Source organism: Nycticebus coucang, chromosome 21 (assembly GCF_027406575.1).
Source record: "Nycticebus coucang isolate mNycCou1 chromosome 21, mNycCou1.pri, whole genome shotgun sequence".
In the NCBI taxonomy this organism is placed as follows: Eukaryota; Metazoa; Chordata; class Mammalia; order Primates; family Lorisidae; genus Nycticebus; species Nycticebus coucang.
In genome coordinates, this window is record NC_069800.1 from 56,256,649 (window position 1) to 56,275,253 (window position 18,605).

Below are 18,605 nucleotides of genomic sequence, written 5' to 3' on the forward strand. Positions count from 1 at the left end.
GAGTGCTGTAGCAATTCCCTCCCCAGAAGTGCACCCTGCAGGGATGCTCATGAATGTCCACGTGTGTGCACACCCTGCAGACTACTGTCTGTGCGGCTCACTACAGAAAAGGCAGGAAGCAGGCCCGGTACACCTGCTCAGGGCAGCCTTGTCACTATTGACATAGGGGGCCAGATAATTCTTGTGGGGGGGGCGGATTCCTGTGCCTTGTAGGATATTTAGCAGCATTCCTGGCCTCCACCCACCAGATGCCAGTGGCGCATTACCATCCCCAGCTGTGAAAATCAAATATGCCTCCAGACATTGCCAAATGTCCCCTGGGGGCCAAAACTCACTCCCAGCCAAGGAACTCTCATTTAGGGCTTGCTCTGTACAGGGCATGGATGCCCATGCTTTCCACAGACCACCTTCTATGTACTCTTATCACAGCCCTGGGAGATATCTACTATTGGTCATCTCATTGTACAGATGAAGAGGTAGAGAAGTTCATGGTTTGCCCAAGGTCATGGAGCTGGTATTTCAGCATCACTGTGTCTTTAACCTATGATAAGCCCCAGGTCCCACTTTTCTTAGTTGCTTTTTGTGAGTTTCTTAGATTTGTCTCCATTCACAGTAATGTTATCTATGACTAGGTATAATTTCATTTCTTCTTTTCCCATCTGGCTTCCCTGGCACATTTGAGGACAGAACTTGCACAACACAAATTGTAGCTCAAGTGGATTATGTAATCTGCATAGGGATTCTTTTTCGGGAAGTTGAGTTTGCTCAATTATTGAAAATTTGAAAAATAGGGAATAGAAAGAAAAAATAAAACTTTGTATTGGATTACCCACAAAGACCAATTTTCTAGCAGTTTTGTTCTCTGGGTAGCTTTCTTCATTTTGAAATTGTATTATAATACAAAGTGGCAGTCATACTCCAGACACAATTTCAAACCCTGCTGTTCTCAACAAAATTACATTTTTTTATATAATTACAAAATCTTAGTTGATATTATTTTAAATTATTGCCTATTGTGACAGGATCCCTGTTTCCTCTTAATTCTCTGATCTCTCCCTTTTTCTTAACAATAGAAATTATGAGCTTTTGCTAGCCATATGGCCACCCGGGGAGGGGAAAACTTATTTCCCAGACTCTCTTGCAGCTAGGTGTCCATGTCACATGGCCAATGGGGTCTTAGTTGCAAACAACAGAATCCACCACTCTGGCTAGTTTACACAGAAAAGGAGTTTATTAAAGATTATTGAGTGGTTTGTGGAATCTTCAGGGGGGATTCTCAGGGCCAGGACTGGAGACTACATAGCCATGAGCAAGGCCTGAGCTTTGTGGGGCCCATGAGCCTTATTACAGTGCAGGCTGCCTTCCACCAAGGACCCTCCTACCACATTCTTTGGAACCAGATTTTCTTCCAGACCTCTCTTGTCTTCTTGTTCTCCTCTAATTGGATGTCAGGCACAGGCCTATACCTACACTACAATTGAGTCTGGGAAGACAAGTTTTCTTGCCCTTTCTGTACCAGGAAATTCCCTGAGGAGTATACACCAGGTACAGGGCAGCCAGAAAGTAGGCTCCGCATGCAAAGACCTAAGTGGGCTCAGAAGAGTGCTAGTATCACTTTTTTATTTCTCCTCCACTTATGGTGACAGAATAGCAGGGAGAAATACTATTCCCATTGAAGTCGCTTGTGTGGTTTACCCAGGTCTGCAAGGGACCCACATCACAGATTCCAAGATTTGTCCTCACGCTGCTGCCTGAGCTGCACATCACCGTGGATGTCGTCATCTGATGCATGTGCGTCTCCATTGCCACTGACCACCTCCTTCCAGAGGAGGGCCAAGTCTGCCCATCCACGGCCAGATAGACCCTGGAGCACAGTAGATGCTCAATAATAGGTATTGAATAAATGAGTGATGGCATTGGCCATCAGCCTTGGAGTCCTAGAGTTCAGATTTATTGATACAACCAGTATTTCCTGAGCACTGACAGCCCTCCAGGTCCTATTTTAGGTGCTGGAGATTACTGTGGGGAAGAAAACAGAGGCCCAAGACTCTTCTGTCCTCATGGTGGAGGAGATAGACAATCAATAAGAAAGCCAAATATAATAATATAACACGACGTAATGTAACACAATGGCAGGCAGTGGCAAATGTCTTATGAGGAGATATGAAACCAGATAAGCAGCATAGGGTGCTCATTTAGAAAGGTAGTTGAGGAGGCCTCTCTGATCTTCAACTCTTGTCCTCCAGAGGTCCTCCTACCTCAGCTTCCCAGAATGCTAGGATTATAGGTGTGAGCTACCGTGCCTGGCCTCGGATGCCTCTCTGAGAAGGTAACATTGGAGGAGAGACCTGAAAAGCTGAGCAAATATTCAAGGGAAGCGTATTCAAGGGTTCCCTAGTCAGAGGGAACAGCCAGTGCAAAGGCTCTGAGGTAGAAATGAGCTTGGTGTGAGCTTCTTCAGGTGCGGTCTCCAGGGAGGCAAGGGTTACAGCAAGTTTCCCAACTTCAGCAAATCTGCAGAACCTTTAACTGGTGGAAACAGTGGGTGGGGAGGGTCGAGTTCTTCACTCTTAAGCTTCTCTGGAAAAACATGATGTCAGGGACAGACAGTAAATCTTGACTTGTCCCAGAAAACAATGGGCTCATGTAACCAATGAAGTGTCAGGCTGAGAGTAATCATCCAAAGGGCTGGGGCGCGGGTGGATCATATGGCATTTGTTAACAGATCTGTGTTTGAAAAAGAGTTTCCCAGTGAGGGGCAGAAGAAGCTTCTGGCCAACATCAAAAGATGTTTATTGTGGTGACTCTGTGCAGACATGAAAAATGGGGATTCGCTGCACAGAGATGTGGAAAGATGTACCCAACATATTAAGTGGAAAAAAAAAAAAATAGGTCACTGGATAGTATTACATGGCATGATCCCTTTTGAAAATTCACTCATTCATTCAGAAAATATCCATTATGGATCAACTATGTGCCGACGCACCACTGGCTATGGAAGACCCAGACAGTGGCTGTGGCTGACTCCTGGCACTTTCTGCACAGTGGGGAAGGCCGATAATGATCAGATACAGGCACAGACGTGTCATCATGAACTTGATTGGTGCTAGGGAAAGATACCTGGTGCTACAATAATGTTCACATCAAGAGTTGAGAAAAGCCCATGGAGACGTGCTCCAGAATATACAAGGAGTAAAGATTTCAGGTGACTCCACCCCCCATATGCCCCCCTTTCTCTGGATTGTCTGTAGGTTCTCATTTTTTTTTATAACATCACGCTTTCTAATTGAGTGAATTTTAAAAAAACAACACAATGAGGGTGGGCCAGTGAGAGGGGGAGATTGTTAGTCCTGTGTCTGAAGATGATGTAAAACCAGGGAAGCGAGGATGCAGAAGAAACAGGTGACTGGATTTGCTTCCACAAGTTGGGGTGCGAGGGAACCTCAGAATTCTCACGGGATGCCTTTTGAACCTTTAGAATATGTATGTGTTCAGAAAATAATAATAAAGATATTTTAAAATGAAACTTCAAGTTAAGTTTTATGACCATGAACAATGAGAACACAGGCAACGGTAGGCTCGCCATATAAATATGGTAGCTGAGCAGAATTCCCACCAACATCTTAGAGTGATTCTCTCCGGGGAACCTTTTGTTTTGTTTCTTTGTACTTTTCTGTATCTTCTATATTTAAAATAAGGAGGATTTTTAAAAGTTAAAAAGGCTACCGTATATAGAGCACTTACCATGGCGAGACCCCATCCTGCGTGCTTTACCAATGTGTTTTTGCTTCATCCTCTTCACCGCCCTCTCATGTCTTATTTTCATTTGACAGATGAGGAAACTGAGGCTCAGAGGGCGAAGTCACTGGCCTCAGGCCACTCAGCTGCATTTGCCCCACATCTGTCTGATCCTAAAGTCTGTTTTTAAACCAGGCTGATCAGGTGCCCTCCAAATATCCTTCAAGGAAATGACATTGCTTGGAAAATCGGAGGGGGGAAAACAAACAAACTCAACAAGAAATATGACATTTTTTAAACCACTTATTGAAGCCCTGATGGGGTCTGAGACCAGCCAGGCTTGGGGAGGGTTTCTCGGCAGAGCACTCTTTGTATTTTGGGTGGAGAGCTCCTTCTGCCTGGCTGTCCCCCATGCCACATCCCCGCCCACTAAACCCCAGTGAGGCTGACCTGTCACTATGACATGCAGACCCCTAGCCCCACTTCTGCCAGGAAAACTGTTTGTTTAGACTCTGGAGAGCCTGAGCACCTGCGGTGGGCTTGCGCAAGCCACTTTGTGGATTGATCTTCCCTACAGACCAGAGAGGCAGATGCTCAGTAGCCTTAGTTTCCAGGGAAATGAGGCTCAGAGAGGCTGAGTGACTTGTCTCAGGTCACACAGCCAGGACTCAGCTCCCCGCTGTACTGTCTCCCCTCTGGGACCAAGTCTCTTTGGCTGTGGGGGAAGGGGAAAGGTGAGCAGAGAGGCTGCAACGCTGGCTTGCAGGCTGAGTAGCCACCTAGTGCCTGCCCTCCCCCCTCCAGCCAGCTGAGGCCAGGCTAAGAGATCCAAAGCCCTGCTGTGAGGGCAGGCAGGCCGGGCCAGGCGGCAGGCAGGCGGCCACTACAGTGGGGACCGGGAAGCCCAGCACTCCCTCCCGCCTGCCCGGCAGTGTCCCATGGCTGCCTGCCAGGCCCGCCTGACGTCAGGGTCTGACCAGGGACATAATGTGCTGGCTCTGGGACAAGAACTGACTGCAGAGAGACAGGGCCATGAGGCAGGGCAGTCAGAGGGAGGCTGGCGGGCAGAGGAGGGGAGAGAGAGAGAAAAAGGCAACGGGAGACAGAGGGAGAGACCCGGGGCAGGAAGCAGAGGAAGGAGAGAGATGGCTAACATGAAAAAGAGAGACTGAGACAGAAGAGCAGAGAGAGCCCAGACAGAAACACAAATAGGAAGATTTTCAGAGAAAGAGAGAGGGAGAGAAGGAGAGGGAGAGAGGGGTGAGGACGCACAGAGAGAGGAGTCAATGTCCGTGGCAGTGGTGCAGGCTGAGAGCAGGTGCTTCAGGGACCCCAGACCTGGGCTGGGGACTGGGTCTGGCTTTGCCCCATGAGCTAGTGACTCCCCTCTGGAAGCCTCCCACCCATCGTCTAGGCAATGAGAGTCATAGAAATAGGCCCTGGCTCATTTGGAGAGGGGACAGAGCCCCCCATGATGGGAGAAGGGTGTCACTCTGCGCAAAGTGCCGTGGCAGAGCCCTGCTCTGCACACAGTAAGTCCTCAGTGAGGGGAAATTGAGAGGGCCTCAAGGAGAGTGAGGTGGGGGTTAGAGTTGCCCCCCTTTCCTGTCGCCTTAGTGCACCCCTCTTCCCACTCCCTGCATGAGTCCAGCGTGAGGCTACCAGCACAGACCTTGGCCCGGCCTTGCCTATCTTGAGGCCCAACCTCCTGTTTATGGGCTCAAGAAGGCCATGATCCCAGGGCCATCACGTCACCAAAGCCCAGCAAGGCCAGGCCCTGGTCACTCCTGGCCTTCCAGCCACATCACCCCTTGTCCTGCTTAATTATTAAATGGCCTGACGGGGTCGAGGGACTGAGCCAGCTGCCCTGCTGGGTGGGGACAGCTGTGTCCGTGTGTCCTCCACGAGTGCAGGGCCCATGAGACCACAGGTAGCATTTGGAAAGGTGAAGAGGTAAAGACCCCTCTTGTCTTGCCCCCATTTTTCCCAGGGGGCCTCATCGCCCTGATCCTCATTCTCAGAATTCCCCTTCACTGAGCACTTACTGCCGGCCAGGCACAGTCCTGAGAACGCCACAGGATTCATTTACTTAACCCTTCCAACAGTCCCAAGAGGTTAGATGCTGTTATTATCTCATTTTACAGATGAAAACGCTGAGACTCCGAGAGCTGGAGTCACTCACCCAAGGCCACCTGCTCTGGAGTGGCAGGGCCGGTCGCCCAGTTAACCAGAGAGCAGCCATGATTTCCAGAGCACCTGAGCGCCCCGCTGCGCCAGCTGATGTGCCACGAGTCATCTCCTTCAACCACCAGCATAAGGCCGCTGGGCCGCGGATCTCGGCAGGGGGCGATCTTGCCCCCCAGGAAGCGCTGGCTGTATGTGGGGACATGTTGGGTTGTCACAACTAGAGAGAAGCTACTGGAAATCAGAGGTGCTGCTCGCTGCTGCACAATGCACAGGACAACCTCACAGTGGAGAATGGTCTGGCCCTAATGTCAAGAGCACCGAGGCTGAGAACCCTGCCAGGAGCTAAATCTGTTATCGCCATCTTATAGATATGGAAACTGAGGCACAGGGAAAGGGTGCCACTTGCCCAAGAGACCCACTTCACACCCCTGCTTGTCATCATGAGACCCCACTGCCAATCCTGGTAGCACTCACCTTAAGGGACTCCTGCCTCCGTCGCAGCCCCTTCCAAGTCCTCAATTGCTCAATGCAGACAATGTTTCACCGCCTTCCGGTGCACGAGGACAGTGCTTTGATCACTGAGAAAAGGGATCAACCCCACAAGTCACTAGGTATGTGGGAATGCCTTTACATAAACCTGTATGTTATTTGCAGCAGCACTCAGGGACATTTGACCACACAAGGACTCATGGAACAAGTATGTTCTGAGCACCTACTATGTACCAGGCCCTGTCCTTGGTCCTGGAGATTTAGCAGAGAAGCCAGCAGGCCCAGCCCCTGCTGCATCTTTGGAGTTGACATTCTAATGGGGAAGGCAGACAAAAAATAAGAAAATAAATACACAAACAATATCATTTTAGACTGTACCCAATGCAACCGTGGAGAGGGGGAAAGCCCCTCCAGAGAAGGCGATCTCCAGCAGGCCGCCTCTGAGATGAGGCTAGCAGGATGAGGAGGGACCAGCCTGGGGAAGGCAGTTCCAGGCAGAGGAACAGCATGTGCAAAAGCTCTGAGACAGGCGCTCGCCTGGTGCGTTGAAGCACAGCCAGGAGCCCAGTGACTGCAGCCAAATGAGGGTGGAAGAGAGAAGCAGATGAGATTGGAGCGATCAGTGTGCAGGCTAGTGGGAGCCATGGTGGGATTTTGAGCAGAGGAGGCACCAGGTCTGATTTAGGTTCTATTTTTTTTTTTTCTTTTGAGACAAAGTCTCACTTTGTCACCCTGGAATTGAGTGTTGTGGCATCATCACATCTCACAGCAACTTCAAACTCTTGTGCTCAAGCAATCCTCATGCCTCAGCTTCCCAAGTAGCTGGGACTATAGGTGCCCACCACAACGCCTGGTTAATTTTTTTTCTGTTTTAATAGAGATGGGGGTCTTGCTCTTGCTCAGGCTGGTCTCGAATTCCTGAGCTCAAGTGATCTTCCCGCCAGGCTTGAGCCACCAGGGCCAGCTGATTTAGATTCTAACAGGATCTCTTTGGATGCTTTGGTTAGCTGAACAGTACCTCCCCCCAAAGATGTCCACGTCTCAATCCCCAGAATCTGTGAAGATTAATATGGCAAAAGTAAGTTTGCAACTGTGATTAGTTAAGGCTCTTAAATAAAAAGGTTACCTTGAGTTATTCGGGCCAATGTCATCACCGTAGTCTTTATAAGACGAGAGCAGAGGGAGATCTGACTACAGAGAGAAGAAAAAATGACAGAAGCAGAGATTGGAGCGACATGCCTTGAAAGTGGAGAAAGGGGCCGTAAACCGAGAGATGCAGGCAACTACTGGAAGCAGAAACAGGCGAGGAAACCGATCTTCCCGTGGAGCCCCCAGAAGCAGTCTGCCAACAGCTTGCCTTCTGACTTCCACAACTGAAAAAGAAGAAACGAGGGTTGTTTTAAGCTACTAAGTTTGTAGTTTTTGGTTTTGGCAGCAAGAGGGACTAAGAGAGATGCTGAGGGGAGGACAGACTGGAGAAGGCCAGGATGGGAGCAAGGGACCAAGAAGGGAAGGGCTACTGCACTAGTCCAGGCAGGAGATGATGGTGGATGGAGAGAGGTGGATACCTCCCCCAGCCATCCCAAAGCTGGGGCCTGGGACACAGAGCTGGCCACCGTGACATTCCTGATCTGAGTTTATTTTTCTGGGGAATGAGGGGTCCCAGGTTCAGCTGCTCCAGAAAGTCACACCTCAGGCTGCACATCACACCTGGATGTCCCCTCATCAGAGTGGTCTTCCTGCCCACCTGCCTCTCCCTTCCGCCACTCTGAAGCCCCCACCTGCTTCAGTTTGTCATGTGTGTATTACTGTCACCCCACGTGCGACACCTTTGTCTGCTTCTTTATCGTCTGGCTCCAGACCTTGTTCACCGTCAGTCACCAGCATCTAGAAACGGCCTGAAGAAGAAGGGCTCAGCGCACACGGGTTGAAAAAAGAACGAACAAACAAATGGGTCCCCTTTCGACCCCAGGAAGGTGCCTGAAAACTACAAGGAGGGAAGTGACTTACTCAGGGTCACATAGTTGCTAATTGCAGATCCAGGATTTGAACTTGGAACCCCAGAACGGACTCCAAAGTTTGCACCCAGTAGGCCACTTCCTCCTAACACCAGTGGCACAAATTTCTGCCTGCATCCCAGAAATTTCCCCTTTGTGGGAGCAATGCCCGATTTTTCTTGAGGTGTCAGACATTCCAAACACAGCTCCTTAGGGAACTGCAGGACAACTGGCCTGGCCACACTGTTACTGGACAAGGACACTGAAGTGGAGAGGCTGGGGTCTTCCCCAGAGTGCACAGCTGCCCAGTGGCAGGGCCCAGAGCTGGAGTTCACTCCTTGTCATACCCTACAGCTGCAGTCTTCTCTGCTATTTCCAGCATGTTGGGAGTTCCTGAGAAATGAGAAAGACTGTCTCAGCCTTAGAAGAAGAGTTGGGATAGATGACCCCACCTGATGTCCTGGCTGAGCAGGAGGAAGTCCATCAACACCTCAAGCTGGAAACTTCTAAGAAATGAGGTTGGGTGGGGTAGGATCCGGGCTCCTCAGGTCAAATACCAGCTCTGCTTCTCCCCTGTTGTGTGGCCTCAGGCAAGTGGCCTTCCCTCTCTGGTCCAGGTCTCCTCTGATAACGCCAGCTCAAATTCTGGGCAGAGTTGATGAAGCCCTATGGCCTATATTTTAAAATAAAAAAAGATCCAGCAGGTATTCTAGCCGAACTAATATATCAGATTATACCATGTGGGGCATACAATGTAGTCATAATAAAGTATAATGAACTGAATTGCAAAAACAACAATAAATAAAAGAGTTTATTTTTCTGTCATGTGAATGAAGCCCAGGTGTAGACAGTTTGGGATGGGCTTGGCAATGCCAGGAAGCCCTCGGGGTCTCAGGCTCCTTCCTGTATACCATTCTCCCATCTCTCTCATGATCTGGGATGAAGGCTACAGCACCAGCCTTCACGTCTGCCTTCCAGAGGGCAGGATGGAAAAGGAAGGAGGTTGGGGAAAGGGCAGGGACGAAATGAATCTCTGGGAAAGATTCCAGAAACTGCCACACACAACTCCTAATTTCAACTCATTGGCTAGGCTCATGGCTGCACCTAGCTGCAAGGGGAGCTAGGAAGAGCTATGTTGATTGTGCATGGTCATGAACTCAGCTAAAAGTCAATCAAATATTTGTAAATAAACAAGATAGTTTTAGACAGCAATACATCCTGTGAAGGAACAAAACAAGGCACTCTGAAGGAGAATGAAGTTGAGGAAACAACGTAGCTGAGATCTAAATGATAATATGGCCTGAGGGACAAGCATTCCAAGCATGAGGAACAGAAAGTGTGCTGCCCTAAGGCAGAAACAGGCCTAGTATGGCAAAGAAACAAAAAGATGACCAGTGTAGTTAGAGCTGAGACAGGGATGGGGCTGGGGGACAATTCGAAGGAAAAAAGGTCAAAGGGGTTGGTAGGGGCTAGATTCTGGGCAATACTGTAAAGGCCCATAGAGGAGTTTGGGATTTTTTTCTCAGAGTGCAGTAAAGTGATATTGGAGGGTTGACCTGATGTATATTGCTGATGAAGAGAATATTGAGCTCCCTGAGCCCTAAGGGATTTGCAGGAACCCTTCTGAGAGCTTCACTTATTCATTCATATTTATTAGCCTCTAATAACTATTAATTACTGACCTGCTTTGTGCCTGACTGTGCCAGGTACTGGGTTGTAGCAGCAGAAATGACCCTTCTCATCCCCACCCTCAGGAAAAGGGGAGACAGAGGGAGCAAATAGAAGTGCATAGATGCACCCCACAAGTGGTTACAAGTGATTTGGAGGGAAGGTAAACAGGCCCACAGAAGACTGGAGTTCCTCCAGGGATCACAGGGGGCTGCCCACTAGAGGTGTTATTTGAGCTGAAATTTAAATACTAAGGATGCTTTATCTTGGTGAGATCTAGGAAAGAGGAGAGAACGTTCCAGGTAGAGGGAACAGCTGTGTAAAGGCCTGGAGGCAGGAAAAGAATTGCACGTTCTAGAAATTCACCAGGCTCTGGCTTGGCCAGAATTGGGAGGATGGAGAGGGCCCTGGAGAGGTGAGCAGAGGTCTGATCACAGAAAGTCTGGGAGGAGGGGCTCAGGGATTCCATGTTCTAGGAAGGATGATTTATTACGAGTTGTGACTCCAAATCCCTGGAAGGGGCCTACAGTCAATTCAAAACAAGTAGGAACCCAGATCTCCTTGGAGGCTGTTTACAAGCTCCCTGGTGAGTTGCACCTTTGCCTTCCTGTGGGTGTTCTGTGCGAAGATGTTCTTCTGGCTCCTTAGCCCTTAGACCACGCCCTGACTCACCTCCTGCTCCAGCCACCCCTCCCATAACCACTGAGGCTGCCAGCCCTGCCCCCAGCTCCTTGAAGCCTCCCCAGAATTGTAGGACCCCTGTATTCAGAGGGACACTTATGTCTCCAACCAGACCTGCCTGCTTCAAAAATGGAGAATGAAGACCCTACGAGGAGAGTATCCTTCCTCAAAGTCTTACCCCAGGGCTGGAATAGTGCTAGGCCTGGTGCCAGGTCTCCTGACTCCTGGTCCTAATTACACCACTTAGATAAAGAAGACAAAGGAGAAGAAGGAGTGAGAAAAAAAATAAAAGAAGAAGAAAGGGAAGAAGAAGGGAGAGAGAAGGGGAGGAGGGAGAAGAGCTTGAAAAGAACCCTCAAATCAACACTTCTAAGTCCAAGCCCTTCCTAAGCAGGGCGGGTGTGGGGATTAGGATTTTGTTGGACAGCCACTGCCTGGCAGGTACCTCACCTAGTCAGCTGATTCAATGGAGCCCTCATAGTAAGATGGATACAATTCCCACACTCGGTTTAGAAAACAGAGAAGCTATGCAACCCACCCACATTGCACAGCAGTTGTCTGACACAGAGGAAAGCTGAACTCGGGTCTGGCTGCAGTTCCTCCCCCCGATCACGCTCCAGTGTCCAGCCCAGGCTCTGCCCGGCTCCTTTCTTTGCAACAGTTACATTTTCAGCTTCCAAAGCTAAACAGCAGAGGTTTCCCCCTGGCTGCCCACAAGCCTACAAATATGCTTCCTTTGTCCCCCAGCACATTTTAATAAAATTTGAGTCAATGTTCCTAATTCAAAAGACTTCACATAAAATCTCATATTTCTATCTCCCTTAAAACACTGTGAGATTCAATTGTTCTGGGCCCACGTTCCTAGCTGGCAATAATGAAGAGGGATTAGGAGTGTTCGAAGGGGATTCTCCAGTTTCCTGCACTCCCTGCCTCTCCCTTCTGCCTCCCTAGTCCTGAGGCCCAATGTCAGGTGCCATGTGTCACAATACACACACTGTTGTTTTTCTGAGAACAGGGACATATTTCTCTGTACCCAAGTCTCTCTCAAAAAGAGAAAACAAACGAGAGGGAACAGGTTTCATGAAAAATGGGAGAATGCCTATTTCTTTGTGGAACTGATGGATACATTGCCTTGTGTTTATTATGCAAATGAAGTGTGCCTCAACCTTCACACCACTGCTTAGGTTTCTTCCCTGGACACCTTAGTAGGATTGTCAAATTTAGCGAATAAGAATATAAGATGTCAAGTTCAATTTGAATTTCAGATCTTTAATAAATGACTTTTTTTTTTTTGGTATAAAAACATTCTGTGCAACATTTGGGATATTCTTACACTAAAGCATTTTCTTTGTTGACCCGAAATTCTAATTTAACTGGGCATCCTGGATTTTATCTGGCAACTCCCTCTAGAGGGGTTGAAGAGTGGGTCTCTAAGGGGCTTGTACTTTTTTTTTTTTTTTTTTTTTTTTGAGACAGAAGCTCACTTTGTCACCCAGGCTAGAGTGCAGTGGAGTCAGCCTAGCTGAAGCAACCTCCCACTCCTGGGTTAAAGCGATCCTCCTGCCTCAGCATCCTAAGTAGCTGGGAGTACAGGCGTCAGCTGACCACATGGCTTGGCTAATTTTTCTATGATCCTCCCACCTCGAGCTCCCAGAGTGCTAGGATTACAGGCGTGAGCCACCACTCTTGGTCCAGAGGGCTTGCATTTGAACTCAGGTCCCTCCCCTCCACTCCTCATCTTGCTAAATGATCTTGGGCAAGTCATTTAAGTTCTCTGGGCTTCAAATTGTACATCATACATAGGGATAAAGATAGCATGAGGACTTGATGAGATAATGCACATAAAGAGCTTAGAACAGAGCCTGGCCCCACTGTAGGTGCTCAGTAAATGTCAGCTGCTGGGGCAGTTGGCACTGGCTGCCTACCCAACAGCTGTGCCCGTCTTTGCTAAGGTAACACTGACGGGTGCCAACCATACTCTATCCAGCCCCAGTGGATGAATATGATTGGTCAAGACAATCATGACGCATCCTTTCCAGTCTTCCAGGGATTGGTCCAAAGAGAGCATGTGTCCTTACTCCAGCCAATGAGATAACAGATCTGCTACTCATGCGCCAGGGAGACTTTTCTCCTAAGGAGTTGGCAATACTGCCTCTGTCCCTCCCTTTTTCCCTTGGGCACATCCATGGGAGAAAGGGATACTCAGCCCTAGTTGCCAACTTATAACAAGAGATGGCAAAAATCTAACGCACTGAAGATGGTGACGGTCAAAGTTGGAGGACTCCTAGACTGACTATGCTGAACTTTTAAGTGAACGATAGATGCCCTTATGGCCGAAACCTCTGATAATTGGCTCTAGAGTGTGGTGGATGAGCTTGTGGCCTCTGGAGCCAGGTGCCTGGCACCACGTCCAAACGCTTTGCTTCAGTTTCCCTACATACAGGATGGAGGGAACTATAGTATCAGCTTTAAATATCATCTGTAAGGATGAAGTGAGTTTGTATAAGTGAAATGCTTATTACAGGACCTGGCAAGTTACACTCACCATATAATTGTTAGTCATTGTGACTCTTCTGTTACTTGCATCTAAGCCTTTCTTACTGATACAGTCAAAAGTTCCCTTCATGCTGTTCAACTCTGAGAGTTGACACTATATCAAAGAATCCAATCCCCAAAATAGAAGGCAAATGTTTTGCCTGTTTAAATTGAGTAAATTCCAAAGGTTCCCCCAAGATGTGTGTTTCTTTACGTCTTATTCATCCTGCAAAGCATTCAAGCAGGTTCAACAAGCTGCTCTCTATGAGCTCCCAAGGAGGGGAGGCAGGGCCCAGAGATGTCAGCCACTCCTGGAAATAGAGGATGGTCCTACCAGCTGGAATTTTGGGTAGAAACTGCAGGGTCAAAAGATGATGGACTAAACACAAGTATGCTGGTTGGGAATACCCTTCAACAGTGGGTTAAACATAAAGGCATTTAATCATTTCACAGATAAAATGAAAGAAGACAGTTTCAGATCAAAGAATCATCTCAACAATGTCATCCAGTATCCAGCCACTTCTAATCTCCCCATTCTGTTATCCTGTGCACTGGCTTTTTGTCCGTATCCTTGTTACCTCACAGTCACAGTATAGTCGCCACAGCCCAGAGTATCAACTTAATGAAGTATCAACTTAATGAAGTTCAAGACAGGAAAAAAGTGTTGGGTGGTGGGTAAAAAAAAAAAAGCCCCCAAAACTTTCTCCTTGAGCTCTTTTAGTATGGAAAGGAAATCTTTCCCCTTGGAAGAGTTTCCCTTCACATCTCATAGAGCAAACTGGTCAAATGTCTGCTCTACACTGCAGAAGAGGCTTGGAAAAATGAGTTATGGCAAAGAATAGTGACATAGGTGACTAGTTTAGCCCAATCTCAATCTTATCTCTGGGCCTGGACCTATCACCTCTCACCCCCAGATAAAATCAGGGTTCTGGGGTTGAGGATTCAAGAGTGCAGCTCATGGGGGTGTTGCTGTAGCATAACCCTCTGCTTCTTTCAGAAATCCTGCCCACAGAGCGGGAAGGCAAGTAAAACAAAAAGGGCATAAACACCAAAGGACAGAGAACAGGCAACTAGAAGGCAGAGAAGGAGAGATGCCATGGGTTTTTAAAAGCTGAAAGTCTAGGTGGTGCCTGTGGCTCAGTGGATAGAGCGCCGGCCCCACATACCCAGGGTGGCGGGTTCAAACCCAGCCCTGGCCAAACCACAACAACAACAACAACAAAATAGCTGGGCGTTGTGGCGGGTGCCTGTAGTCCCAGCTACTCAGGAGTCTGAGGCAAGAGAATCGCCCAAGCCCAGGAGTTGGAGGTTGCTGTGAGCTGTGTGATGCCACATCCCTCTAGGCGATAAAGTGAGACTCTGTCTCTAAAATAAATAAAAAATAAATAAATAAAAGCTGAAAGGCTAAAAGGAAGATCACTCTGCTGATCTAGCCAAAGGAAGCTGAGCAGAGTGCAGAAGGCAGGCTGTCCACACCCCAGAGCCCTGGAAGGGCTGTGTCCTCTGCAGTGGTCACTGAAACCTGATAAAAATCTCCCCTCCACTCCCATAGAAGATTCTGAGGGGAAGTAGTTGAACCAGGAAAGCTCTGGCCTCGGGATTGGGACTATCGCACAGGAAAAAAAAGGGGGAGGCATCAAATGTAAATGTACTTACCGAACAGTGAGACCCCCAAACGACCCATTCCTCCACTTGGCCTCCAGAAGCAGCTGCCTGGGAAAGGAGGTGGAGGCTTTCCTATCTTGGAAAGTGCCTCTGACCAAAGACAAAAGAGAAAAAACCCAGAGATACCAACTTTGGGGTTCCCCAACAAAGGCCATGAATCTACACAAGCACCCCACTATGTGACGGGACACACAGAGCTTCTACCACTTCAATATCAAGGAAAGTATGACTCAGACACACAGTGGCCCTTGTCTGGGGACCTGCTCTTGGTTCTGTCAGTAGCCAGCTGTGTGACCTTGGCAAAGTCCCTTCTCTTCTCTGGGCCTCAGTTTTTTAATAGTTTAGGGGAAATTTTATGGCTGAGAACTTGCCTCAACACATTTCCCACCTTGGCGTGGAAGGAAATGAGGTGCCATGGAGCCCTCTGCTCTGCTTGGGAAGTTACCCCCAAACCTTTGACTTATTTTGTGGGTCTTACCTAGATGATCTAAAGGATGTGGGTCTCAGGGGCAGAAGAACATTTATCAGTGCTGGAGGTACAGGGAATTCCAGCATCCTCCTCTAAGAGGGACCCTTGAAACTGTAAATTGCAAAGGATGATCCTGGCATTGAACATTTACGGGGTGCCTGGTTCTTTACATATATTGTCTTATTTTAATTTCTTATTTTCTTTGTGACTTTGGAAGAGATGCTTAACCATTATGCGCCTTATTCTCCCCATCTGTGAAACTGGATATAGTCTAGAATGCCAATTGTCTCTTCAGTACCTTCTCTTACTCCCAAGCAATGGACTTGTAGCTGAGCGCAGGGCTGTCAGGACAAAAACTACTTTTCCCAGTCTCCCTTGCAGTTAGATGTGGCCATGTGAGCAAGTTCTGACCAATGGGATTTACTTTAAAGAGGAGGGGATATGCTTTTCCCCTTTCCTTTTCACGCTGGCTGTAATGTGGGCATGAGTTGGAGGCATCTTGCACCAGGAGACCAGGGCAGCATCTTTTTTTTTTTTTTTTCTTGTAGAGACAGAGTCTCACTTTATGGCCCTAGGTAGAGTGCCGTGGCATCACATAGCTCACAGCAACCTCCAACTCCTGGGCTTAAGCGATTCTCTTGTCTCAGCCTCCCAAGTAGCGGGGACTACAGGTGCCCACCACAACACCTATTTTTTGTTGCAGTTCAGCTGGGGCCGGGTTTGAACCTGCCATCCTCGGTATATGGGGCCGGCGCCTTACCGACTGAGCCACAGCTGCCGCCCACAGGGCAGCATCTTAAGGGGGGAGAACGGCACGTTGGCAGCCTGGGCATGTGCATGTCAGCCCTGCTTCATTAAGCCATTATGAAGATTCAATGCGTTAAGACATGTAAATCACTTAACATGAGGCGTGGAACGAAGTAATCACTCTGAAATTGTGAGCTGTTTTATTATTGTCAACGTTGTTATTTTAATCATCCCTCCAAATGAGCCTAGGAAAGAAGGAATCTTTTTTTTTTTTTTTTGAGACAGAGTCTCACTATGTCACCTGCAGTAGAGTGCTATGGCGTCACAGCTCACAGCAACCTCAAACTCTCGGGCTTAAGCGAGTCTCTTGCCTCGGCCTCCCAACTAGCTGGGACCACAGGCACCCGCCACAACACCCGACTATATTTAGATTGTAGTTGTCATTGTTGTTTGGCAGGCCTGAGCCGGGTTCCAACCCACCAGGCCCAGTGTGATGCCCTAGCCACTGAGCTACAGGTGCGGAGCCACAGAAGGAAGGAATCCTAAGCTCCATTTTTCAGGTGAGAAAACTGAGTCCTGGGGAGGTACAGTCCCGTCCAAATGATACAGAGGGGAACTAGCATAGCCAGATCTGTGAATGTAGGGCAGGAATAAAGAGAAGCAGTGGACTTGGAGACAGGAGCGAAGGGTGGGAGGCCAGTGGTCCCAAACGCCCATGCCAGTCCTGCTGTCTGGCTGACTCAAATCCACCCAAAGAGTTTTCTTCAGTCTACTTGACCGTCTAGTGCAAAGGCTTTCTCCTAACTCAGGTGCTTTTGCATCCCAGGAGACATCTGGCAATGTCTGGAGACTTGTGATTGTCGTGGCAGAGAGAGAAGGCCTGATGCTGGCAACTAGTGGGGACACTGCTGAGTACACAGGGAAGCCCCACCACGGAGAATTCTCTGGCCCAAATATCAACAGGGCTGTGGTTGAGAAACCCTGTTCTAACAGGACGTTGCGCCACTTACCTGACGCCCACAGGAGGCAGGAGGCCTTGCAGCTTCCAGGTAATGGGCGGGATTCTTTGGTTTCCTGGGCTGGAAGGCGTCCCTCTGCCCACGGCATCTTTATACCCCTCGCCCTCTCTGTCTGCACAGCCCATTAGCAGGGCCAGGGGATTTTCATCAAGGGGAAACTCACGTCATTCCGTTCCTACAGCTCACCCCGACTACCTGCCCTGCTGCTGAGGCATCTGGGGACATGTTCTAACAGCTCTGCCTTCCTCCCCTCCCGCCTATTGCCAGCGAGGCCAGTTTCCGGGTGGTGGGCGGAGAGCACGGTGCCATTCAGACATGGTCCAGTTTTCCCCGGCGGGGGGAAGGAGAGAAGGGTTTTGCTCCTGGAATTCAGGGCCCACACCATCAGGCTGCTTGTCCATCCGTCCTTCGGTCTGAGGAAGGACTGAATACCGATAAAGGATTACAGGCTGTTGAGGAAAAGGCTTCCTAGAGAAAACTCCAAATTTCTCCTCTCCAAATTGCCAGGATGTAGTGAGCCCCAGCGTCCTGGGATGGCAGGGCAAACTTCCAGAACCTTCCACACAGAAACCAAGAGACTGGAGCAAAGGCTAACCCACTACAGATTTGCCAAAAATTCAAGAGGTCGTGGTGCCCAAAGGTACTCAGAGGCTTCTCTACCTCCGCTGTTCTACTGGTGAGCAGCTGTTCATTTACTCAAATATGGACTGCGCTCTGCAGCACAGCAGGCGGCCCCTGTGCACTCACCAGGGCCTGTATCTCTCTGCTGAGCCCCTGCAGGACAAGTGGGAAGAACCTGAGAGTCCATGCCCTGGCAGTGGCCTTTAGCCGACCTGGCCACAGAGTTGGTGGATAAAGTTCCCAGTATCCTTGTCGCCTGGTGGGAATAATTTGGAGGCATGTTCTAGCCCGAGTCCCGAGTGGGACTGAGTTCCAGGTGCCCACGGCAGTGACCTGCTCAAAACATCTTTCTGTACAGGCTGCCTTCCCTTCCCTGTCTCACGCCCCTGCTCCCTTACATTCTGAGATCACCTCCCAAATGAGCGACTTGAATCCTTTCTTAGCATCTGCTTCTGGGGACTCCCAGCTTGAGCCTGACTTGTACTATGGGTCCGACACACAGATACTTGGTGATCAGAATGGCCTGGCTGCCCCCTCTAGGAATCCACCATCAGATGGAAAGCCAGACACTCAAAAAGTCACACAAATGCACCATAACAATCAGTGGCAAAGGCTGGGGCTGTGAAGCAACACAGGGCCTTACAGATAAAGGCTTCCAGTGGTTATCCTCTGATCTCAGGTCAAAGTCCAGGGTCCCCATAGTGGCCTCCAAGGCCCTACCCCGTCTGCCACTGCTCTTCCTCACTGAGCTCACGTCTCCCCACTGTGCTGCAGCTGTACTGGCCTCTT

The 18,605-nt window shown here is 49.0% G+C and overlaps 1 long non-coding RNA gene across 5 annotated transcripts; it reads right to left on the reverse strand.

Moving 5' to 3' along the window:
- Positions 1-880: 880 nt before the first annotated feature.
- LOC128574030 (uncharacterized) lies at positions 881-18,386 on the reverse strand. 5 transcript variants are annotated; one of them, XR_008376593.1, is made up of 4 exons: positions 17,187-18,386; positions 14,952-15,050; positions 8,902-9,084; positions 881-8,804 (listed from the first exon to the last, which is right to left on the reverse strand). It is a non-coding gene; the product is annotated as an uncharacterized LOC128574030 (long non-coding RNA). The 5 variants fall into 5 exon arrangements; XR_008376594.1 differs by having other exon boundaries at positions 881-7,787; positions 8,244-9,084; XR_008376592.1 differs by having other exon boundaries at positions 881-6,111; positions 6,400-9,084.
- Positions 18,387-18,605: the final 219 nt, after the last annotated feature.